Source organism: Sapajus apella, unplaced genomic scaffold (assembly GCF_009761245.1).
Source record: "Sapajus apella isolate SASKATOON/1434 unplaced genomic scaffold, GSC_monkey_1.0 scaffold14, whole genome shotgun sequence".
Lineage (NCBI taxonomy): Eukaryota > Metazoa > Chordata > Mammalia > Primates > Cebidae > Sapajus > Sapajus apella.
This window is the reverse complement of record NW_022436954.1, coordinates 8,854,458-8,870,594: the sequence shown is the minus strand read 5'-3', so window position 1 is coordinate 8,870,594 and position 16,137 is coordinate 8,854,458. Positions and strand designations below refer to the sequence as shown.

General features: G+C 38.8%; 1 pseudogene; it reads left to right on the top strand.

Annotated features, from left to right (window-relative positions):
- The first annotated feature begins 7,145 nt into the window (after positions 1-7,145).
- LOC116554518 lies at positions 7,146-9,793 on the top strand (annotated as a pseudogene).
- Positions 9,794-16,137: the final 6,344 nt, after the last annotated feature.

Here is a 16,137-nt window from a genome sequence, read left to right as displayed (position 1 = left end):
TGTGGTCACATGCTTTGACTGACAGATAACTGTAACCATCATGGGACTCCTATGGAAAAGAGATGCTGTTTCTCTTTGTTCTTGTTTTTGTTATCAGTTTTTTTTAAAAATCACAAGAGTCTTCCTATGTTGCCCAGGCTTTTCTCAAACTCCTGGCTTCAAGCATTTTCTGGGCAGAGCCTCCCAGGTTTCTGGGATTATAGGCAAGAGCTACCTACTTTTTTTTTTTTTGAAACAGGGTCTTACTCTGTTGCCCAGGCTGGAATGCAGTGGTGCAATTGCAGCTTACTGCAACCTCCACATGTGAGGATCAAGCAATTCCCCAGCCTCAGCATCCCAAGTAGCTGGGACTACAGTCATGACCGACAAAAGCCCAGCCAACGTTTTTGTATTTTTTGTAGAGATAGGGTTTCACCATGTTGCCCAAGCTAGTCTCAAACTCCTGAATTCAAAGTGATCCTCCAGCCTTGGGCTCCCAAAGTGCTTGGATTATAGGCATGAGCCAATGTGCCTGGCTCACAAGAGCCACCTATTTTTAAAAGCAAAAGTAATTCCCTTGAAATCTCCTTTTGAAATTTGCTCCTGTACTTAGAAATGCTTATCTTTCTAGATTTGTAGTAGTGACAAGGAGGAAGATAATTTCAAGAAAAGAAGTTGTAGCAACAGGAAACAAAGGTCCTCCAGCATTGTTTAAGGAAGTTCAGCTCTTAAAACACAGGTTAGAATGTGTCTGTTTGTAAGAAAGCAAGAATTGAGCATGCTAATATACTCCCATGATAAACAGGAAGGAGAAAAAGAGACAAATCAGTCAGAACAAGGCTGTGAGTTCTGGAACTGATTTTCCAACACTGGACTACGTACAGACTATGTAGTGTGGACTATGTCAGTTTGCGGGGCAGGGCATAGAATCTTTCTATCCTTGGTAAATTAAGACTACACTTTTTTAAAAAGTAAAAGTCATGCAGACTATATAATAGTATTTTGATACATGCATACAATGTGTAATTATCAAATCAAAATAATAAAGACATCATCCCTCATAGACAGCATTTTTAATGTTGGGAACATTTCAATCTTTTAGCTATTATGAAATATAAACTAATTATTAACTACAGTCACCCTACTGTGCTGCTGAACATTAGAATGTATTCCTTCTATTAAACTATGTCTTGCATCCATTAACTAACCTCTCTTCATTCCCCACCCTTTCCAGCTCCTGGTAACTTTCATTCAACTTTCTAAGTCCATAATCAACTTTTTCATCTCCCATGTCTGAGTAAGAACATGTGACATTTGTGTTTCTGTGCCTTTTTGCCCATATTTTCTTATTCCTTTCTCCTTAAGTGTGAAATCCAAGGAGACAGCCCTTAGATACACCTGCCAGGAGGATGCAAAGCCCTCTTTTGACAAAAAGCGGAAAGCTGGTCAGTTGTTTGATCACATAGAATCCAATGAAACTATCATTTCATTTTAGTCACTTTGAGCTTTACATCTGGTTATGAAAATTAAGGCCTCCCCCTACTGACTGGTGGCATATTGCAAATGTTCAAGGAGATTCCAGATTTTACACAAATGGCGCCACCTTGAGGTTCACACTCATGGTCAGTTTAAGGAGACATTATTCCAGTCCTGGTGCTAGACTTGGTGATTTAAAGATTAAAAAGACACATTTATGCACCCAAAGATTCCAGTCCTCTGGGAGAAGCAGACCCATGAGATATCCCTGAGTCACCATTGTACTGAATGCAACTGAACACACACAAAAGTCTTCTATTTAGGTGAGCTCAGTGCTTGGATGGAGCTGTGATCCAAAAATTCCAAGAACACGGAAAATAGTTACCTAAACCAGGGGGCACTCAGGTTAGGGTTTTTGGAGGGTATGACATGAAGCGAAATAAAGAAAGGGTCTAGGTTGGAATAACAGTCAACCTTCAGCAACTTTGCACTCAATGAAAACAGGAAGACCTGATCGCAGTTCATTCTGAGAAGTGAGCAACATTGACTTCTGGGGTAGAAGAGAAACTATAAGTGGGTGAAACTAAGGTTAGTTAAACTGCCATTTCTTCTGTCTAGGGAGTAGGATCCAGCAGGTGTGTGTGTGCGTGTGTGTGTGTGTGTGTGTTTGTGTGTAGGTAGGCAAGTGTGGTGAGGGGGTTGACAATAATCAGGCATCAAGTAAATACTCCACGAATTCTAAGTGCCAGGGAGGTATTAAGTTCCTGCAAAATCTCTGAATCTATTAATTTTGTTTTTGTTTTTTCAAGATGGGAGTTTTGTTGTTGTGTTGTTGTTTTGTTTTGTTTTGTTTCATTTCGTTTTGCTCTTGTCATCCAGGCTGGAGTGCAATGGCACGATCTCGGCTCACTGCAACCTCTGCCTCCTGGGTTCAAGTGATTCTCCTGCCTCAGCCTCCCAAGTAGCTGGGATTACAGGTGCCTGCCCCCACGCCTGGCTAGTTTTTGTATTTTTAGTAGAGATGGGGTTTCACCATGTTGGCCAGGTTGGTCTCAAACTCCTGATCTCAGATGATCCACCCGCCTCAGTCCCCCAAAGTCCTGGGATTACAGGCAACAGCCACCATGCCCAGCCACTCAGGATCTATTTAGAGAGGCATGCGGGACCTCTCTTGTGAGTTTGAACAACATAGCAGTTATTTGAGGAGAAGTTTGTTGGGATGTGCTACAAGCTCATTGTGGACTAGACATCTTGAATGGTTTGGCATTTGGTCAATAAGAAGCCATTAGAACCTGCAAGTCTGGCATCTATGGTTTGCTCACACTGGTAATGGAGGATGTTGTGAGTCAGGGATCAATGAGTAGTGATTTTTCAGCTGCTAGAGATTCACCAAGGAAGGAAATAGAATCTACTTTCCCCATCGCCACTGAGGAACAAAACAATCACTGGTACTGTGTTTGTAAAAGTCCTGATGTCTCCTTCTGACCATCATCAGCATATCCACCCATTACCCACATGCAAACACAGCATTAGTGCCTATCCTAGATTGCAGTAAAAACTCCAAAGCACCTCCCATGCCAGTGACTGTGGATGGTGCCAGGGATTCCAATGATTCAGGGAACAAAAACACCTCAACCGAGATGGAGATAGACTTTCCTCAGAGAGTTGGGGGCAAAGGAGAAAGGGTGAGAAAAATACACAGGAAATAGAATAAAAATATAAAGAAAATGACAATCCTTCTCCACAATTTGGACAACTTTATACTTATGAAAACAAAGGATAGCAAACAACTTTTAAAAAACCTCAAAACACACAAAGAAAAAAATTTTTTCAATTTTTAAAATTTTAAATTTCACCATGTTGGCCAGGCTGGTCTTGAACTCCTGACTTCAGGTGGAGTTTTAAAATTAGTGTGGGAAATGGCAACTATCACCCAATTTCAGGGATAACAGTGACAATGGTGAGAATGGTCAATACCCAAAGAATAATGGATTCTGAGACAGGGACTGGCAGTATCATATCTGCCGGAATTCCTATGAACCAAATCCTGATTCAAAGAGGTGGACTTCATCAGTGACTCAACTCTGCAGCCAAAATCATGCTTCATTCATGACAGATGTTCATTAAATATTAGATAAACATATTAATATCATTGGAGTTCATACTAGTCTGTTTTGCTGGAGTCTAGACTAGTTTCTAAACTAAATTTGGGCCTCTAAGTTAGTTTTCCTAAGAAGAGAATGAGCTGTCCCAAGAACATTAATTTTCAGAGTTCCTGGTCCTCCCATTTCTCCATGTAATTAGAAGTTGAAACACTGGTTTACAAATCATTTTTAGCAGAGTGGACCTCAAATACTGTGATTCAATCCAACAAAAGAATCACTACTAAGATTCTGAGCAAGTTAGTTGAAAGGTAGAGTCGAGGAACAGAGGTACACAAAATTCAGCAACACGAACCTGGGGATCATAAAAAACAAGAGGCAGGACTAGATTGCAGCTCTGACGTGGATGGACAGAGCAGCATGTGGAAGCTCGCATCGCAAATTTTTGCTCCAGAATGACTGCAGGAATAAATCAGGAAACCTGAGAGGACTCACAGGCCCCAAATGGAAGGCAAATGGGAATAAGAAGGAATATATAAATACATATAATAAAGGAGCCTCAAATAAGGCAATAATGACAGAAGATAACATAATCATGGAGTAGCATTAACTCAGCCATTAGTTGTAATCAAAGATCATTTTTTCAAAAGGGAAAATAAAATTATATCTATATATAAAAATATCAAGAGCACATAAAAACTTTAAACTGGTGAAGGAAAAATTAAATTAAACACATCTCAGTCCGTGCAAAAGAAGGAAGAAAGGCAGAGGAAAAAAAAAAACAGAAAAGAAAATCACAAACACCACACTGGGTTCCTATCAATTGCAGACTATAAAAATTGGACAGGTAGCTGACTGAAGGCAAGAGAATATCTGGAGAAAATACAAGGGAGCTATCATGAGCATGAAGAATATCTTGGTCTACATCTGGGCAGAACACAGGCATAGGGAAATGATCACTCCATTTAAGGCTGGTTGGCTTTGGATAGCAGTTGGCAATCTTGCAGGCAGGCAGGTAGGAGTGACGGCCATCGTGTTCACAGTGAGAGGGAACTTGTGGTTGGAGGCCAAGCATAGCTATGGATCTTCCAGTTCTAAATCTATCACTTAAAAAATACTTCAAGTTTTATTTTAGATTCAGGGGATATATGTGCAGGTGTATTATATGAGTATATTATATGACACTGAGGCTTAGGATGCAATGATCCTGCTATCCAGATAATAAGCGTAGTAGCCATCAGTTTTTTAACACTTACCTTCCTTGTAGTCCCTCTAGTAGTCCTCAGTGTGCATTGTTGCCATCTTTCTGCCCATGAATACACAGTGTTTAGCTCCTACTCATAAGTAATAACATGCAGCAGTCACTTTTCTGTTATAGGTTAATTCACTCAGGATAATGACCTCTAGCTGCATCCATGTTGCTGCAAAGACAGGATATCCTTCTTTTTTATGACTGTGTAGTATTTTATGCTTTATATATACCACATTTTAAAACTCCAGTCCATATCTTTATCCAATTCCATGTCTCTGCAATTGTGAATAGTGTTACAATGAACATACAAGTACATGTGTGGTTTTGGTAGAATAACTCCTTTTCTTTTGGATATATACCCAGTAATGGATTGTTAGGTTGAATGGTAGTTCTGTTTTAAGTTCTTTGAGTAATTTACCAGCTGATTTTCACAGTGACTAAAGTAATTTACATTCCCACCAAAATTGTATAAGTGTTCCCTTTTCTCCACAGCCTCACCAGTATCTGTTGATTTCTTTCTTTTTCATAACAACCATTCTGACTGGTGTTAGGCGGTATCTCACTGTGGTTTTGATTTGTATTTTTCTGATGATTAGTGATGTTGAACATTTTTTTCATGTTTCTTGGCCACTAGTATGACTTCTTTTGAGAAGTGAGTGTTCCAGTCTTTTGTCCACTCTTTAATAGGGTTATTTGGTTTTCACTCATTGAGTTGTTTAAGTTCCATGTAGATTTTGGATATGCAACTTTTGTTGGATGCAAACTTTGCAAATACTTTCTTTCAGCCTGTAGGCTGGCTGTGTATTCTGTTGATAGTTTCTCTTGTGCAGAATCTCTTTAATTTAATAAAGTTCTACTTGTGAATATTTGTTTTTGTTGAACTCCTTTGAGGACTCATTCATAAATTATTTCTCAACGCTGATGTCCAAAATGGTGGGTCCTAGGTTTTCTTCTAGGGGTCTCCTCATGGTTGGAGGTATTATGTTTAAATCTAAACCCATCTTGATTTAAGTTTTGCATATGGTGAAATGTACGAGTCCAGTTTCATTCTTCTGCATATGACTAGACAGCTATCCCAGCACAATTCATTGAATAGGGAGTCATTTCTCCATTGCTTATTTTTGTTGACTTTGTCAAGATCAGATGGCTGAAGGTGTATAGCTTTATTCCTGGACTCTCTATTCTCCTTCATTGGTCTATATGTCTGTTTCAATACATAGTCCACAGACCCTTTAAAACAACAACACAGTTGTAAATACAAAGTAACCAGCTAACAACTTCATATTAGGAATCAAAACTACACATATCAATATTAACCTTGAATATAAATGGTCTAAATGTTCTACTTAAAATGCACAGTTGCAAGTTGGATTCAAAAAATATATATAAGACCCATTTATCTGCACTCTTCAATACACCATTTCACACATGAGACACTCATAGGCTTAAAGTAAAGGGTTTTACAAAGATCTAACATGCAAACAAACCCCTAACTTTAAATGGAAAGAAACCTAGGAATAAAAATGAAATAGAAGACAGGACCTTGTAAGAGACTATAACTCAGTGCAAATAGGATGAGGAGATTACAGAATGTAATGATTCCAGACATCACAATGTGCCTGCAATTGCTTATAAGAAGGAAATGTGAATAGAGAAAGATAGTGCTCTCCCAGGCCTCATAATGTAAGAGATTAATGGTGTGCTTCACAGATCCTCTCAACAAACCAGAGGGCCTTAGGAAGTGAAACAACATTGTCCCTGCAACCATCCCAGCAAGAAGCCAGAGTAGAGAAGGGCTTATCCACTGCCCTTTCCCACTTACACCTCTCATCCTCAGTGCTGAACACAGATACTTTAACATTAATTTCACAAAGTATTTAATAACTCATTGATTGTTTAATAGTAGGGTGTTTAATTTCCAAGCTATTAGAGGATTTCTTTTTCTTCGGTTCTTGATTTTAATTTTACTCAGTTATGGTCACAGAACATGGTCTTTATGATCTTTATTTTTTTTTAATGTATTTGTTAGTTTATTTTTGAGACAGGGTCTCACTCTGTTGCCTGTTCTGGAGTGCAGTGACTTGATTCCAGCTCACTAAAGCCTTTAACTCCCGGGATCAGGTGATCCTGCTGTCTCAGCCTTCTAAGTAGCTGGGACCACAGGCACACACGCCACCATGCCTCGCTATCTTTTCTATTTTTTGTAGAGATGGGGTTTTGCCATGTTGCACAGCCTTGTCTCAAATTTGTGGGTTCAAGTGATTCCCCCCACCTTAGTTTCCCAAAGTGCTAGGATGAGCCACCAAGATTATTTTAAACCTGTGAAGCTTGGTGGTATGACGCCAGCTGGTTGCAGCCCTGGGCCTTCACGGTCTCATGTAGTGGTCGGTAGACATCTCATCCAGCCCCTGAAGTGGCCATTGGGCCCTGTGCTGGTCACCAGGTTGGTGTCCCTACTCCCTGTGGAGTATATTAATATAGCAACATAATACTGTTATACATAATATTTTTATGCAATATTCTTAAAATTTTAAATTGAGGCTAATACTTACAATGAACAAACATCAAAATTTAAAATCCAGACAGGGACCACCTTGCTTTGCAGCACTCAGCTCCCTGGCTGGCTCTGGTCTGGGCCCTGCACACATTGAGGCGGCCTAGAGACGGTGCAGAGGAGCTAGAGAGGCCAGCAGGGCTCAGCATAAACAGGAGGACTAAATTGGAATCAGGGTCTCTGAGCATGACCCCACCTCAGAACCTAGGAGGCCGAGGACCCCAGAGTCAAGCGGGGAAGTGTGAGAGCAGGGGAGGGAAGTACTCTTCAGAGAGAGGCCCAAAGCTTTACAAACAGACTGAGGAAGCAAGTGCTTCACGGAGTCCTCAGTCTCTCACCCAACGCCTTCAAAGCCCGTGAGTGTGTCTTCCACTCATAGATAACCTGACTCTGATGCATAGAAATCTTCTAGTTGCTGTGGGAGAAGGAAGACGAACTTTAGGGACTTGCAGTCAGTTGACTGAAATGAACATGAATTTGAGGTTTCAACAATTGTCTTATGGTTTCCACAAAAAATGACAAAATATGAAAGAAAAATTGTATCCAGCAATCAGCAGTCAGGTTCAGACCACGCTCTGTCTGCAGTCCTCTGACCCAAAGGTCTTGGGAAAAGTTAGAAGGCTTTACACCACATGCTGTTGTACATTGCTTGCTGGAAAACAAAAATGGGCAGTTCACTTGGATTTGCAAGTCTCTCCTGCAAAGTCAAATATTGAAATCCAGAAACTTGTCTTCTTGTTGTTTTCCTGCATTTGTCCCCAAACATCTAACGCCAGGAAAATTAAAGCAAAACCACAATTCCCTCTCCATTCATTCCGTCATTCAAGAGACACTTACTGATGCCAAACAGGCGCCAAGGTTTTAGGAACTTTTCCCTGCCAGGGGCTCCTTTAATACTTTCTGTTCCAAAAATCTTCTTTGAAGTTATTTACCTGATAAATATGCTGCAAGTACTATTTGTTGAAGACCCTCCAATTTGAACAGTTTCCTGTATCATGTTTTTAACAGAATTATTTTAACAGAATTGTTAAAATTTGATCTCAAATACAAGATGTGATGGTTTTGAGTTGCTGTATGAACTTAAAAGTGAGAAATATAACAATCTGACACTCTCCATCATTACATTAATGGACTGCAAAATATCGGAGCTCTACACTAGGAATGATGGATCTCACTTGGATTTTTATTTTATTATACTTTAAGTTCTGGAGATCGAGACCATCCTGGCCAACATGGTGAAACCTCGTCTCTACTAAAATAGAAAAAATTAGCCGGGTGTAGTTGCATGCACCTGTAGTCCCAGCTATTTGGGAGGCTGAGGCAGGGGAATCTCTTGAACCCAGGAGGCAGAGGTTGCAGTGAGCTGAGATTGCATCGCTGTACCAAGAAAAAAAAAAGCAAAAACAGAGGCTTGCTTAGATAGAGGCAGCACCAAGAAGAGGCCTTTGCCATGGGTGGAATTGGGATGTTGAAGAGCGCAGTGTAGTTGACCAGCTCCGGAAGATGGACATGGATGAAAATGATGAGAACAAGCTCATGGATGAAGAAAATGGGGGCAACGACCAGGCCAGGCCAACAAGAGCAAGGTGGACTCCTGCCTGCAGCAAGAAAACATGATGCAAAGAGTCAGGTGGTGAAAGACCAGGAAGGCAGCATTGTCTTGAAGGTGCTCATCTCTTTTTTTTTTTTTTTTTATTACTCTTAAGTTCTGGGTACATGTGCAGATTGTGCCGCTTTGTTACATAGGTATACATGTGCCATGGTGGTGGTTTGCTGCATCCATCTCCCCGTCATCTACATCAGGTATTTCTCCTAATGCTGTCCCTCCCCAATCCCCCCACCACCTACTATTCCTCCCCTAGCCACCCAACCCCCAGGCCCCAGTGTGTGATGTTCCCCTCCCTGTGTCTCTGTGTTCTCATTGTTCAACACCCACTTATGAGTGAGATCATGTGGTATTTGGTTGTCTGATCATGTGTCAGTTTGCTGAGAATGATGGTGCTCACCTCTTAAAGCTAATGATATTGAAAAGGCAGTTCAATCTCTGGACGAGAACGGTGTGGATCTCCTAATGAAGCAATTTATAAGGATTTGAGAGCCGCTCCAACAATAGAAGTGCTAAGTGATTAGAAGGGTATGAAAAGGCACTTGCTTCTGGAGGAGTAGGGTCCATTGTTCGTGTCTTCACTGCAAGAAAAACCATGTGGTCTGGCAGGACGTGGATATCTGCCTCGGGAGTGGGAATTGCTGGTACAAGACGAAAACAACCGAAGACCACTGCTGCCCTGCGGGTAGCATCTGTTTCTCTCAGCTTTGCCTTCTTGCTTCCTTCTTCATATGTGCATAGAAGAAAATTACATAGCAGTTTTCCTTTAATAAAAATTGGGATAATATAGAAGAAATTGTGTTTCAATAGAAGTGTTTCATCCTCTCAAAGCCACTTCAGTGGTGTTTATACCAGTCTGTATATAGTATAACTTACAATGAAGTTTAATTGTGCAATTTTTAACCCCTGTTGGCTGTTATTTTTTTTGTTTCTTTTTGTTTTTTTTTTTTTTTTTTTGTATTATTTTTAACTAATACCAAGAGTTTTGGTCAGAATCTGAGGCCAGTTTCCTAGCTCATTGCTAATCAGGAAATGATATTTACAAAAACATGAGAGACTGGCAGCTATTAACACTGCAAAACTGGACCATACTTCCCTTATTTAAGCAAAATATGTTTTCAGACTGACAGAAATTAACACTGCAAAACTGGATCGTACTTCCCTTATTTAAGCAAAATATGCTTTTGGAATAAGCGGTGGGTGAACACCATGTCCAAGGTCCAGCTTTGTTTCTGCTTGTCTCCAAATTATCTGTAATGCGGGTTTAAGTATGCTGCTTTCCCTCAGCATCCAATAATCAGGGCCTATCAATTTCTTTGTGGTCACCCAGGGATCAGAACAAGAAGTCTTGCGCTATACAAATGTATCTATAATATATCAGTGCTTGTTGGGCATGAACATCAAACTTTTGTTCCAATAATATGGCTCTGGAAAAACTGAAAATCAGAAAGAATGTGGAAACTATGATGTAATTCAAACTCCATGCAGCCTCTGAATGAAATGCTACTTTCTTTAGAAATATAGTAGCTGCAAAAGAAGACATATATGAGGCCAAGAAACATATGAAAAAATGCTCATCATCACTGGTCATTAGAGAAATGCAAATCAAAACCACATTGAGATACCATCTCACGCCAGTTAGAATGGCAATCATTAAAAAATCTGAAGACAACAGTCACTGGAGAGGATGTGGGGAAAAAGAACACTTTTACACAGTTGGTGGGAGTGTAAATTAGCTCCACCATTGTGGAAGACAGTGTGGCGATTCCTCAAGGACCTAGAAATAGAAATTCCATTTGACCCAGCAATCTCATTACTGGGCCTATACCCAAAGGATTATAAATTGTTCTATTATAAGGACACATGCACACGTATGTTCATTGTGGCACTGTTTACAATAGCAAAGACTTGGAACCAACCCAAATGCCCATCAGTGATAGACTGGACAAAGAAAATGTGGCACATATACATCTTGGAATACTACACAGCCATAAAAAACGATGAGTTAATGTTCTTTGTAGGGACATGGATGAATCTGGAAACCATCATTCTCAGCAAACTGACACAAGAACAGAAAATCAAACACCGCATGTTCTCACTCATAGGCAGGTGTTGAACAATGAGAACACATGGACGCTGGGAGGGGAGCATCACACACTGGGGTCTGTTGGGGATGTGCTAGGGGAGGGAGAGTGGGAGGTGAGGAGGGTGGGGAGGGATAATATGGGGAGAAATGCCAGATATAGGTGATGGGGGGATAGAGGAAGCAAACCACCTTGCCACATATCTATGCAACAATCCTGCACGATCTGCACATGTACCCCAGAACCTAAAGTACAATTTTAAAAAAAGAAATATAATAGCTGCCTTAGACATTATGAGGTATACAACTAGTACTTAAGGTGCCATTTAATATGATCCATAAATGTCTTCAGTGTTCTTCAGGGTAATTGGGATGGCAAAAGATTTGGTTCAGATCCAAACAAAAACACATTCTGTGTTTTAGCCCAGCATTTTTTAAAAAAAGAAACTGCCACACAGCAAAAAATTATTTACTTTGTTGGACAAACCAAATCCGTTCTCAAAAAAATGACTGGTGCTTATAAAAAGTTATAAGTCTCCAGTAGCTCCAAAACAAACCACCTGACCAAGAAGAAAATCAACCTGTACTTAGTATTTACATTGAATGCCAGTTTTATGATCACTGACTTATGTGAAAACTGGTGCAGAAATTCTGTAAACTCTCTGCTGCTTTTGATAACTGTTTTTTGTTTTGTTTTGTTTTTTGTGAAAATGATAAACTTCAGAAAATAAAATGTCAATGCTGAGTTTAAAAAAAGCAAAAACAAAAAACCAAAGTATGCAGACAACAAAGAGCATAATGAATGCAATGGTACCTCATGTTTCAATGCTAACGTTGAATGTAAGTGGCCTAAATGTTCCACTTAAAAGGTACAGAACCACAGAATGGACAACAACTCACCAACCATCTGCTGCCTTCAGGAAACTCACCTAGCACATACAGACTAACATAAACTTAAATTAAGTAGGTGGAAAAAGGCATTTCATGCAAATAGACACCAAAAGCAAGCAGGGGTAGCTATTCTTATATCAAACAAAACAAACTTTAAAGCAACAGCAGTGAAAAAAGACAAAGAGGGACATTATATAATGGTAAAAGTCCTTGTCCAACAGGAAAATATCACAATCCTAAACATATATGCACCTAACACTGGAGCTCCCAGATTTGTAAAATACTTACTAATAGGCCTAAGAAATGAGATAAACAGCAACACAATGATAGTGGGGGACTTCAATACTCCACTGACAGCACTAGACAGGTCATCAAGACAGAAAGTCAACAGAGAAACAATAGATTTCAGCTACACCCTGGAACAAATGCACTTATTTTATACACACACACACACAAACACACACCACTATATAACATTTTATCCAACCACTGCAGAATACACATTCTATTCAACAGCAGATAAAACTTTCTCCAAGATAGACCATATGACAGGACATAAAATGAGCCTCAATAAATTTAAGAAAATTGAAGCACTCCCTCAGACCACAGTGGAATAAAACTGGAAATCAACTCCAAAAGAAACCTTCAACAACACGAAAATTCATGGAAATTAAATAACCTGCTCCTGAATGAGAATTAGGTCAAAAACAAAATCAAGATGGAAATTTAAAAATTCTTCAAACTGAATGATGATAACGACACAACTTATCAAAACCTCTGGAATACAGCAAAGACGGTGCTAAGAGGAAAATTTCGTAGCCCTAAATGCCTCATGAAAAGGAGTGAAAGAGCACAGACTGACATCCTAAGGCCACACCTCAAGCAGCTAGAGAAACAAGAACAAACCAAACTCAAACCCAGCAGAAGAAAGGAAATAAGCAAAATCGGAGCAGAACTAAGTAAAATTGAAACAAGAAAACAACACAAAAGATAAATGAAACAAAAAGCTGGTTCTTTCATAAGATAAATAAAATTCATAGACCATTAGCAAGATTAACCAAGAAAAGAATAGAGAAAATCCAAATCACCTCACTAAGAAATGAAACAGAAGACATTACAACTGACATCGGTAAGACACAAAAGATCATTCAAGGCTACTATGAACACCTTTACACACATAAACTAGAAAACCTAGAAGAGATGAATAAATTTCTGGATTCCTGAATGAATAAATACAACCCTGCTAGCTAGCTTAAACCAGGAAGAAGTAGATACCCTGAACGGACCAATAACAAGCAGCAAGATTGAAATGGTAATTTAAAAATTTCCAACAAAAATAAGTTTGGGACCAGACAGATTCACAGCAGAATTCTGCCACACATTCGAAGAAGAATTGGTACCAATACTTTTGACACTATCTTACAAGATAAAGAAAAAAGGAAAACTCCCTAATTTATTCTATGAAGCTAGCATCACCCTAATACCAAAACCAGGAAAGGACATAACCAAAAAAGAAAACTACAGATCGATATCCTTGATGAACACAGACGTTAAAATTCTTACCAAAATACTAGCTAACAGAATCCAACAACATATCTACAAGATAATCCAACATGATCAACTGGGTTTCATACCATGGATGCAGGTACAGTTTAACATATGCAAGTCGAGAAATGTGATACACCACAAAAACAGAATTAAAAACAAAAATCACATGATCATCTCAATAGATGCAAAAAAAAAGCATTCGACAAAATCCAGCATCACTTTATGATTAAAACTCTCAGCAAAATCAGCATACAAGGGACATACCTTAATGTAATAAAGGCCATCTATGACAAACACACAGCCAACATAAAACTGAATGGGGAAATGTTGAAAGCATTCCCTCTGAAAACTGGAACAAGACAAGGATGCCCACTCTCACCACTCCTCATCAGTATAGTACTGGAAGTCCTAGCCAGAGCAATCAGAGCAGAGAAAGAAATAAAGGACATCCAAATAGGTAAAGAGGAAGTCAAACTGTCACTGTTTGCTGATGATATGATAGTTTACCTTGAAAACTCTAAGGACTCCTACAGAAAGCTCCTAGAACTGATAAAAGAATTCAGCAAAGTTTCTGGATACAAAATTAATGTACACAAATCAGTAGTTCTTCTGTACACTAAATGTGGCCAAGCAGAGAACCAAATCAAGGACTCAACACTTTTTATAATAGCTGCAAAAACCAAAAAAAAAAAAAAAAAAATTAGGACTATACCTAACCAAGGAGTCAAAAGACCTCTACAAGGAAAACTACAAAACACTGCTGAAAGAAATCACAGGTGACACAAATGGAAACACATCCCATGCTGATGGATGGGTAGAATCAATATTGTAAAAATGACTGTACTGCCAAAAGCAATTGAAAAATTCAACTCAATTCCCATCAAAATACCACCATCAACCTTCACAGAATTTAAAAAAAAAATTTTTTTAATTCATATGGAAACCAAAAAGAGCCTGCATAGCCAATGCTAAAATAAACAAAAAAAAAAAACAAATCTGGAGGCATCACATTACCTGATTTCAAACTGCATTATAAGGTCACAGTCACCAAAACAGCATGGCACTGGTATAAAAACAGGCACATAGACAAGTGGAATAGAAGAGAGAACCCAGAAATAAATCCAAATACTTACAGCCAACTTATCTTCGGCAAGGAAAACATAAAGTGGGAAAAGGATACCCTATTCAAGAAATTGTACTGAGACAATTGGCAAGCCCCATGTAGGAGAATAAAACTGGATTCTCATCTCTCACCTTACACAAAAATCACCTCAAGATGGATCAAGGACTTAAATCGAAGACCTGAAACTATAAAAGTTTTGGAGGATACCATTGGAAAAACCCTTCTAGATATTGCCTCAGGCAGATTTCACAACCAAGAACCCAAAAGCAAATGCAACAAAAACAAAGATAAATAACTGTAACTTAATTAAACTAAAGAGCTTTTGTACAGCAAAAGGAACAGTCAGCAGAGTAAACAGACAACCCACAGAGTGAGAGAAAAATCTTCACAATCTATACATCTGACAAATGACTAATATTTACAGTCTATAAGGAGTTCAAACCAATTAGCAAGAAAAAACAAAAAGTCCTATCAAAACATGGGCTAAGGGCATGAATAGATAATTCTCAAAAGAAGATATACAAATGGCCAACAAATGTAGTTTTAAAATGCTCAATATCATTAATGATCATTGAAATCTAAATCAAAACCACAAATATGATACCACCTTACTCCTGCAAGAATGGTCATAATCAAAAAATCCAAAAAAAAATCAGATGTTGGCGCAAATAAGGTACAAAAGAAACACTGTTACACTGCTGATGGAAATGTAAATAGTACAACCACTACGGAAAACAATATGGAGATTCCTCAAAGAACTAAAAGTAGAACTATCATTTGATCCAGCAGTCCCACTACTGAGTATCTACCCAGAAGAAAAGAAGTCATTATACAAAAAAGATACTTGCACATGCATGTTTATAGCGGCACAATTTGCAATTGCAAAAATATAGAACCAGCCCAAATGTCCATCAATCAACAAGTGGATAAAAATTATGTATATATATATACCATGGAATACTACTCAGCCATAAAAAAGGAATTGGTGGCATTCTCAGCAACCTGCATGAAACTGGAGAGTATTATGTTAAAAGAAGTAACTCAGAAATAAACAACCAAACACTGTATGTTCTTACTCATAAGTGGGAGCTAAGCTATGAGGATGCAAAGGTATAAGAATGATACAATGAACTTTGGGGACTTGGGAGAAAGGGTGCGAAGGGCGGGAGGGATAAAAGACTACAAATTGGGTTTAGTATATACTACTCAGAAGATGAATGCACCAAAATCTCACAATTCACTAATAAATAACCTACTCATGTAACCAAACACCACCTATTTCCCAAAAACCTACACAAATAAAAAAATTTTAATAATTCAGAATCGTTTCCACATGTCATATGGTTGATATTCTATAGTAGAACACCTTTTTTGGATTAGCTTCTTTCACTTAGTCATATCTTGAGATTCCTCTTTGTCTTTTATTGGCATAATAGCTCATTTCTTCTTGGTAGTGAGTCATATTTCACTGTCTGTATGTACCAAGAGGTAATAATCCCTGCACCTATTAAAGGACTTCACAG